Source organism: Alexandromys fortis, unplaced genomic scaffold (assembly GCF_014885135.2).
Source record: "Alexandromys fortis isolate MF-2015 unplaced genomic scaffold, M_Fortis_MF-2015_v1.1 scaffold_295, whole genome shotgun sequence".
NCBI classification, from domain to species: domain Eukaryota; kingdom Metazoa; phylum Chordata; class Mammalia; order Rodentia; family Cricetidae; genus Alexandromys; species Alexandromys fortis.
In genome coordinates this window covers 912,638-923,169 of record NW_026068169.1, presented here as the reverse complement: position 1 = coordinate 923,169, position 10,532 = coordinate 912,638, and the positions used below count along the sequence as shown (strand labels likewise).

General features: G+C 41.6%; 1 pseudogene; it reads left to right on the top strand.

Annotated features, from left to right (window-relative positions):
• Window positions 1–1,420: 1,420 nt before the first annotated feature.
• LOC126492162 (glutathione S-transferase A2-like) lies at window positions 1,421–2,079 on the top strand (annotated as a pseudogene).
• Window positions 2,080–10,532: the final 8,453 nt, after the last annotated feature.

Here is a 10,532-nt window from a genome sequence, read left to right as displayed (position 1 = left end):
GAATTAAATATTGATACAAATTTGTTTCAGGTAAAGTAAGTTCACTTTTTACATAGATTATCACTTTGAAATTTAATCTTATAAAAGATACTTTTGCTGCAACTTAAAGATGTTGTTAAATTTGATTAGCCTAATCCTCTTGAACATTAACCTTCATCAGGCGATGAAAGGAGACAAGAGACAGAGACAGAGACCCACAGTGGAGCACAAGACTGAAATCTCAAGGTCCAAATCAGGAGCACCAGGAGAGAGAGCACGAGCAAGGAACTCAGGACCGCGAGGGGTGCAACCCACAAACTGAGACAATGGGGATGTTCTATTGGGAACTCATCAAGGCCAGCTGGCCTGGGTCTGAAAAAAGCCCGGGTTAAAACTGGTCTCGATGAACATAGTGGACAATGAGGACTACTGAGACCTCAAGAACAATGGCAATGGGTTTTTGATCCTACTGTACCTATTGGTTTCGTGGGAGCCTAGGCAGTTTGGATGCTCACCTTACTAGACCTGGACGGAGGTGGGTGGTCCTTGGACTTCCCACAGGGCAGGGAACCCTGATTGCTCTTTGGGCTGACGAGGGAGGGGGACTTGATTGGGGGAGGTGGAGGGAAAGGGGAGGTGGTGGTGGGGAAGAGACAGAAATCTTTAATAAATAAAGAAAGAAAGAAAACGTAAAACAAAATTGATTAGCCTAAAATTATACATTCAGCAAACAGAAGGTCCAGCTTTTAAGTAAGTCCTAGCCACATTTTTAAAGATTTTATTTGAATGTGTGTATACATGTGCACACATGTGCGTGACTGCATGAATTCACACATATATGAATATAGTGCCTTTGGAGGCCGGAAGAGGGTGTCAGATCCCTTGCACTCAGAATTATAGGTGGTTGTGAGCTGCCTGACGTGGCTGCTGGAAACTAAACTCAGGTCCTGTACAAAAATGGTACATAGTTTTGTACTGCTGAGCCACTCAGCTGTTAGAGGAGGCTCCCTTCCCTCCCCATGCTAGAATGTTGATTGCCTTGATCTTGTACAGGTCTTGTGCAGACCACCTTAGCCGCTGTGAGTTCCTGAGCACAATGAAGACACTATTTCACTCCAGTCCTGCCCTCCTCTGGCTCTTAACATCTTCCTGTCTCATTTGTGACAAAACACTGGAGAAAAAAACAATTCAATGGCTAAAACATTTATTTGACTCGTGTTTTCAATGGCTTTATTCCATTGTCAGATGGCTCCATTTCTTTTAGACTTGAAGTGAGGCAAATTATGATGATGCGAACATGTAGTCCTTATGGATGACTGGAGGTGGAGAGAACAAAGAGCCAGAGATGTACCTAGTAACATGCTCCTCGGGAGCAGGAGTTGGGGCGCTGAATAGAGAGGAAGACTGTATTCTCACAGTTAGTAAAACCACAGTTGCAGCCATGGCTGGGAGGCCCATGCTTTACTACTTCAATGCCCAGGGGCAGAATGGAGTGCATAAAGTGACTCCTGGCTACTGCAGGGGTGGAGTTTGAATATCTGGAAACTTCAGAAGATTTGGAAGAGTTAATTAAAGATGGGTGTTTGATGTTTTAGCAACTGCCCATGGTGGAGACTGATGGGATGATACTGGGTACAGAGCAGAGCAATTCTTAACTACATTTTCACCAAATACAACCTCCATGGGACGGACGCAAAGGAGAGAGCCCCAGTTGACATGTATACAGAGGGTATTTTAGATCTGACTGAAATGACCATGAAGCTGGCACTATGTCCACCAGATGAAAAAGAAGCCAAGATTTCCTTGGCAAAAGACAAGACCAAAACACGGTACTTACCTGCCTATGAAAAAGTCTTGAAGAGCCACGGACCTTGTTGGCAACAGGCTGACCAGGGTGGACATTCACCTGCTGGAACTTCTTCCCTATGTTGAAGAGCTTGACTCCAGCCTTCTGACCCCTTTCTCCTGCTGAAGGCCCTGAAGAGCAGAATCAGCAGCCTGCCCAATGTGAAGAAGTTCCTACAGCCTGGCACCCAGAGAAAGCCTCCCTATGATAAGAAAATAATTGAAAAGACAAAGAAGGCTTTCACGACTAAGTAAAGTTGAATTGAAGGAGGCCACAGATACCAGTCTTTGATGTTTTGCAAAAATGAGAAGCTAGTGTGGGTCCTGGCTGTTGTGAGATAATAAGGATGAACACATGGTATGTGTATCTCATGTGATCAATTACTGCACTGGGATTGTGTGCATCACATTTGAAGAGGTCAGCAAACAATCATCGCTACAAATAAAAACAAAACTTGTAAAAACAAAGGAAAAAACGAAATAAAAGAAACACTAGCTAACGAAAAGGAGTAACTAACATCAATGTAGAATAGACCAAAATTTTTAAAGTAAGATTAATTTTCAAGTGGAAGAAATGAAAAGAAAACTGGGAATTTTTTTTTAAAGACTGCAAGTTTGGTGGACAGGCATTAGGTAGCTAGTGAAACAAATTTTCGAAAAGGAAAAAATAATGAAGAAAAGAGAAGACAAAATTTAAAATAATGAGAGCAAATCTGGAGAGCAGGCTCAGAGGAAATACCCACTGTTGCTCTTGCAGAAGACCCAGGTTAGGGCCCAGCATCTACATGACATCTCATGACTATCTGTAACCCCAGCTCCAAAGAACCTGATGTTCTCCTCTGTGGTCACTGGACACCCGTGATACACATACATACCTGTAGGCAAAACACCTCAACACATAAAATAACAATTTAAAATATTTTCATAGTGACAATAAAAGAGAGGGAAAATACACATTCAAACAAAATAACAACAGAAAATATCTTTGAAATATTTTTCTATCTTCAACCAGGTGCGGTGACACGCAACTTTACTCCCAGCACTTGAAAGGCAGAGCTACATGGATCTCTGTGAGCTCGATGTCAGTCTGGTCTACATAGTGAGTTCTAGGATAATCAGAGATACAGAGTAGTGATGCCCTGTCTCAAATAATGCAAAACAATATTCTTTCCTTCCCACCACTGGAATCCCATGATTTCATCCTTTATATGTAGCATTAAATATCCAGGCCCAGTCCTGTCCTGCACAACTTCTGTTGAGGTCTAGCCTGGAGGGTCTTCCTAATCCTACTCTCTGCATACCCTCCCCCTTCCTCAGATCTAGCCTGGGCTCCACACCATCGTCCTGGTGTATTCTGTTGAGCTCCACTTCCACTGTCATCAGCCTCCAGCTCAGGCCAGGATGCACATCTGCACACAAGTCCAGCCCCTCCCCCAGCTGTGGGAAGCACAGAGGCCCTTATGCTCACAGATAAGCCCTGAGGAACCAGGAATGCTAAACACACAGCCCTCAAAGGGACCCCTTTGTCCCTTCAAAGAGAGGGATCCACGAACTGTTTCCCATCCAGAAGCCTGGGAACCAACGTAGTTAACAGCCTGGTGACCTTTGAGCTATCTGTTTATCAAAGACCATACCAGAGCCTCGACCAGACCCTTACCACGAGCTTGTCAATCTATAGAACCCAGGTTTAGGGAAGATGCCACATGTATTTTACAACGAGTTTTGATGTAGTCACGTCTTATGCTTTATTGTGCTCAGGGGATTAAGTTTATCACCAGGAATTTCTTTTCACCAAATTGTGCTGCGCTTAAGTGTGCCTTAAGTAAATGACTCAGGGTCAGACAAAAAACAAAACAAAACAAAACAAAAACCAACTATACTCCTCTAGCTAATGGTGCAAACATTTATGAACTCTTAAATGGACCCTCCATCACCCCAAGTTAAAGAAACATTCTCTTATTGTTATTCATAGATACTTTTCTCTTTCTACATTCACATGAGCAATATGACTAGACCCTATAGTAATCACTTCATTGCTTTTTGTAATCTTCCCAATTCTGTGATGTTAACCCTGTGTGCCTCAGTAATTCTGTTCTTCTAGAGAATCTTGACTAATGCATAGTGCAGGACCTGGGAGGAGCTGGGGAGAGAATGGACTATGATAAAAATATAATATGTGAAATTATCAGAGAATAAATAAAACATTAAAATTTATATACATGCATACAAATTGTATTATGTATATAGTTTTATTTGGGGAAAAATTTAGCTATGCAATCAACTTTAGAAAAATATCTTAGTTTCTTTTATGGAGTTGGTATTGTATAAAAGTTAATGGACATTTTTGTTTAGAAATGTTAAGCTTATTTTTATTCTATTTATATATGAATAGTTCACTAGAGTAAATATACAATGTATTATCTACTTTGTTTTTATTATAAGAACTAATAAGTATTCTCCAAATGATCCTATAAGGTGATATCTGTATGTTTATTCCAGCACTATTCACAATAACTAAGACAATGGCATCAATCTTAGGTGTTTGGATGAATGGGTAGAGAGAAATGTGATCATGTCTGGATGAATGGGTAAAGAAAAACATGATCAGATAGATATACTATAGATATATTAGCTGTAAGCGAATGAAACTGGGAAACACTAAGTTTTATTAAACAAATCAGAAACAAGAAGACAAATATCCTACTGTAGAATGGCCCTCAGTAGAGATTAGGAAGGTAGGCATATGGTTGATAAACACCAGATTTGATAAGTGTGCATTATGTGAATTGTCAAATATCACATAGAACCCCTATTAATATGTAATATTAATATTGTTGAAATTAGAAAAATCGCCTACCAGTTCATAACTTGTACCTGTTTGCAAATTCCAATGGCTGTTTTACACATGGGCAGATATGGCAGGGAAAAACCTAGAAAAGGAATTCATTACCTAAAAGTAGTCAGCACCTTTTCACTTTGACCAACCTCATAATTAAACACTCAGTTGAAATGCATGCACCCTATTGGGTCACAAACCAAACTGCTTGTATTGAATGTATGTTACACTGATATGCCATCGTCATCCTCAAGATTTGATTTTTCTACTTTAAGAGTTTACCTTAGATCTGGAGGAATGGGTCAGTGGTTAAGACTTTCGTTGCCCTTTTAAAGGACCAGAGTTCAATTCCTAGCATCCATGTTAGATATCTTAGTGCACTCATGTACACATACACACATGCATACACACACACACACACACAAATAAACTATTTATTTATCTATCTAACTTTTAATCTAATCTACATGGGAAGTAGAAAAAGACAAGGTCTCCTGAGTAAATTGGGAATGTGGGGATCATGGGAGACGGCAGAAGGGGAGGGGGGAGGAAGGGAGGAGAGGGGAGAAAAAAATATAGCTCAATAAAAGCAATAAAAATTATATCTATGGTCCTTCTTTCTTTTGAACAGTTTTTGCTATAAAGGCAGTACTAATGTCTGATATTATGTTTAGAACATTTCCAATATGTAACATAATTTAAGACTCACCAGATACTATCATATACATTTGTTAATCACATGGAGATGTGCTGTAGGACAGTGGTTTTACCACGTAAAGATTTGTTTCTTGTACTTGTTTAATAAAACGCTGATTGGTCAGTAGCCAGGCAGGAAGTATAGGTGGGGCAGCCAGGCAGGCAGTAGAGGCGGGATAATGAGAATAGGACAATTCTGGGAAGAGGAAAGAGTCAGTCAGCAGTTGTCACCCAGATGCAGAGGATGCAGATGACTATGCCTCACTGATGAGAGGTACCAAACCACCTGGTTAACACAGACAAGAATAATGGGTTAAGATGTAGGCTGTAAGAATTAGTTAATAAGAAGCCTGAGCTACTAGGCCAACCAGTCTATAATTGTAGACCTCTGTGTGTTTCTTTGGGACTAAATGGCTGCAGGATCAGGCAGGACAGGAACCTCTGTCAACAAGTGGTGCCCAATGTGTGGACAAATGCACCCACAGAAAACCTGAGAGAGCTTGGGGAGTAATTCCAGACACAAAATAACAGCATTAAGCATGGCTTCTGGTAGCAGCAATTTCTCAGGTTTGCTCTGTTTGCAAATGAGGTAAGTGTATCTCATTCAAGAGAGACTTCCTGACTCAGATTTAGAAGCAAAAACCTTGCAGCTCTTTTAAGAGGCCCTACCACCAAACACTTAAATGGTGTTTATAACTAGCTGATGGCATGCTTCTTGGTGGTGGCAGGGACCTTGAAACTCCATAGAGTGTGGCAATAAATATGGCTCTGGTCAATACTTCTGCCAGGAGGCTATACTCTCAGAAAGCTAAGAAATGAGTTGAATTCTGTCGTCAAAACCACGACTTTAATCCTAGCCATATTGCTTAGCAAATTAGAGACTCATGTAGTCAGAAAAAGAGAGATATACAGTAAAGATAGATTCAAAGATGAAGAAAACCTCTAAATGGTTTACAGTGTGTTTAAAAATATATGTGGACTTGGGAGAGAAAAGAAAAAGGATAAAGTCCTTAAAATAAAAAAAGAAAGAAAGAGAGTAGTTGGGTGTGCTGGCACACACCTTTAATCCCAGCACTTGGGAGGCAGGCAGATCTCTGTGAGTTCAAGGACAGAGTGAGTTCCAGAACAGCCAAAGATAAACCGAGAAACCCTGTCTCAAAAAGTCAAAAATTAAAAATAAAAATAGAAGAAATTGAGTTTAAATAAAGTCACGTAAAGATGGAAAATACACAGAGAGTCTGGATACTGTATGTTATTGTGTTGTCTTTGAATTGTTTGAATGCTGAGGAAGAGGTAACAGCTGCTAAAAGACATTTGATTACAAATGCTGCTGATTAATCTAACATATGTATTTTGAAAATGCCTTGACTTCAAATTTAAGTCAAAATGTATGCTACTTTGGAGAAGAAGTTTTGCTTTTGTTTCCACAGGAAATGAGAGGCTGTGTGGATTCATTCTGGGCTAAGAAAAATCAGGGTTAACCAAGGAAGACCCCCTGAAGAATCTCCAATAGGAGCAGATGGTCCAGATGATCCAAGATTCCAGAGGACCTCTGTTGGAGATTCCTCTGAGTTCTGCATTCAGAACAGTTTCAAGACTGCTGGCTGAGATGATCAAATGTCACAGAATATTCCATTCAGGACTTGACCATAATTGAAAATTTTCTTTAGGTCTCCATAAGATTACTAGCACCCCCAATAAGCAGGAAATATCCTGGAAAAATATGCCCACATTCCCAAAAAATGGATTATGGATGTTTGCCTTTGTTTAGAATGTTGGTTACAAGTTGTTATGGATAATCGTCAGGAGAAAAGCTAAACAAAGGATATTAGATTCAGAGTTCTTGTGTGTGTGTGTGTTTTTTAAAAGGGGGAGAGAAGTGCTGCGGGACAATAGTCTTTTATCCTGTTACTTGTATTATTTTTAATAAACACTGATTGTCCCATAACCAGGCAGAAAATATGGGCCGGGTGACCAGGCAGGAAGTAGAGGCAAGGCAAGCAGAACAGAAGAATTCCAGGAAGAGAAAAGATTCAGTCTGCAGCCATCACCCAGACTCAGAGGAAGCAAGATGTGACTGCCTCGACAAAAAAGGTACCAAGCCACGTGGCTAACACAGGCAAGAATTATGGGCTAATATAAATTATAAGAGTTAATAAGAAGCCTGAGTTACTAGGCCAATCAGTTTATAATTAATGTAGACCTCTGTGTGTTTCTTTGGGAATGAATGACTGAGGGGCCTGGTGGGACAGAAACCCCAGTCCACAGAGATGGCAGCAACATACCATTAAATGTTATCTACAGAAGTCAGTGTAGGAGCCAATAGTATCTTCAAGAGGCAGGGAGGCTGGGGTGTGGCGCAACGTAAAGCATTTGCTTAGCATATTTGAGGCCATGGGTTCCATCTCCAGCACCACAAAACCAAAGCGTAGGCTGTAAATAGCTACCCCATTTTCCATAAATGGCTAGGTCTTGTACCTTTGCATATGTGTCCCCACGCCCCTTCTCACTTGGCTTTGTTCTGTTAGTCTAACATTTGTCAGACTTTCAGGCTTTGTGTTCTGGAATGACTGCATCTTGGTTTGGGGGCCCGGTTCTGAATTGCAGATCAATTACTATATCTTGTGCAATGCTAAATGGGGTACATAATGTGGTCATGTATGACAAGTTCTGTGTCCAGTACCCCAGGAAGCAACATAGGCTTCTGGCCACATGGTATTGTCACCACTTAATCGTATACTCGTTAGTCACTGACACTGGGAACTTAAATGGCTTATTGAGAATGACTGATACAAGTGGAAAGGTAGTTCGTGCAGTCTGTATAATCATTTTCTTATGTTTGTTTGTCTCTGTTATCACTAGAAATCATCCTCTCAAACCCTGACAGACAATTCCTTTTGCTAACCATGTTTCGTTTCTGACAATACCTAGCCAGCCAAACAGACATTTGGGGCTGTGACTGCTGCTGCTGCTGCTACTGCTACAAACCAGATGCTGGATTGAACCAGACGAAATGAACTTGAGACGTGAAAAATGCCAAATTGACCGTCTAGTCACTCCTTCCATGAAGAAGTCATGTATAACCTTCTCCCTTATTACCAACCCCTTGCTCTGTTTTATAACTCATTTTTATTAAATCTATTTGTTTTACATCTCAACCACAGCTTCCTCTCTTCCCATTTCCTCCCCCATCTCCCTCCATCCACTCCTCCTCTGTTTCTATTCAGAAAAGGGCAGGCCTCCCATGGATATCAACAAAACATGGCATATCAAGATGCAGTAAGATTAAGTACCCCTCTCTGCTTTAAGACTAGGCAAGGTGACCCAGTATGCGGAATAGGGTCCCCAAAGCCAGCCAAAGCATTAGGGACAGTTCCTGCTTCCACTGTTAGGAGTCTTACAAGTAGACCAAGCTACAAGACTGTCACATATAAGTAGAGGGTCTACCTCAGTCCCGTGCAGACTTCCTGGTTGTCAGTTCAGACTCTGTGAGTTCCTAGGACCCCAGGTTTGTTGTTTCTGTGGGCTTTCTTGTGATATACTTGACCTCCTCTGGCTTGTACAATCCTTCCTCCCTCTACTAAGCTCAGCCTAATGTTTGGCTGTGAGTCTCTGCAGCTGTTTCCATCAGTTGCGGGATGAAGGCTCTCTGATGACAACTGGATAGTCACCAATCTATGACTATAGCAGAATATTGTTTGGCATCATTACACTGACATTTTTTTTCTCCAATCGTGTGTGGTTCTATCCCTCCAGTTTCTGGGTCCTGGGAATTCAGGCAGTGTAGGGAATGGACTTACTTTTGTGGCATGGGTCTCAAGCTGTGCCAGTCATTGGTTGGCCACTCCCACAATCTCTGCACCACCTTTACCCCAGCACATCCCATAGGCAGTATAGACTGTAGGCCAGAGGTTGTGTGTCCGGCTTGGTGTCCCAGTCCCTCCACTGGAAGTCTTGCCTGGTCACAGGAGATGGCCAGTTCAGGCTGTCTATCCACTATTTCTAGGAGTCTTAGCTGGGGTCAACCTTGTAAATTCCTGGGTGTTTCCTTCCAACCCCTTGCTCTTAAAAGGACTTCCGTTCTTTGTTCAGACTGGAAGCTTATCTGTGAGCCAAGACTCCTAGTTTCTCCTTATTCTCTGTACAAAGAATAGCATTCCCTTCATTGTGATTCTCAGTTCTGTTATTGAGTCCATTATTCTGTGAGGAGACAGAGCACAGTTGGAATTAGAAATTACTACCTCTGTTAGTGCTTTCCCATGGACTGAGATATGCCTCCCTGTTATCTTCCATTTCTTGGCTTTCCTAACCTGTTTTACTGATGTCGTGTGACTGGGCTGGAGGAGCAAGGCAGGCTCTCAGTGGTGCACTTATCCATCTAGTGCTATTATAATTGTGAATTCTCCCCATTTGGAATACCAACGAGAAGCAAGAGAAGTGTTGTACGTACTTAACGCATCTCTTCCTGCAATTCATTTAGCAGCAGTTGAACATGCCTTGGCCCCAGATGACCTACGCCAAAATTATATCATTCCCTTGTATGATCTGAGTCAGTTTCAAATCTAGTTAAAGCCATTTTCCCAACATGCTCATGGGTTTAGCTCAACTCCACAGTAGCTTGTTTCTCAGTTTCCAGAAGAGCTGAGGTTTTGTTGTTGTTAGATTTATTTGTTCTATGTGTATGAGTGTTTTTTAAGCATGCTTTCTTTTTTTAATTTTTTAAAATTTATTTATTTCTTTATTAATTAATTAAAGATTTCTGTCTCTTTCCCACCGCCGCCTTCCCTTTCCCTCCCCCTCCCCCAGTGTATGAGTGTTTTGCATGTATGTCAGTGCACCACCACATGGGTGCCTGGTGCCCATGGAAGCCAGGGGAGCAAGCGTCCTTGAACTGGAGTTATTGACAGTTGTGAGAAGTATGGGAGTGCTGGGAACCGAACCCAGGTCCTCTACAAGAACAAGTTTTCTCAACTGCTGAGCCTCTAGCCCCAGAGATGAGTAGTTTTGACAATGTGGTTATAAAATCCCCAGCAATCCCTGACTAGAGTGTCCCGATCTTGCTTTCTCTTGCGGGGGGGGGGGGATCTAGGTCCAGTCTGCACTGAAATCAGTGAGTAAGCCTCAGTGCTGCTATTACAGACCTCAGGGAGAGGTTCTGCTTCCTCTCAGTTCTTCT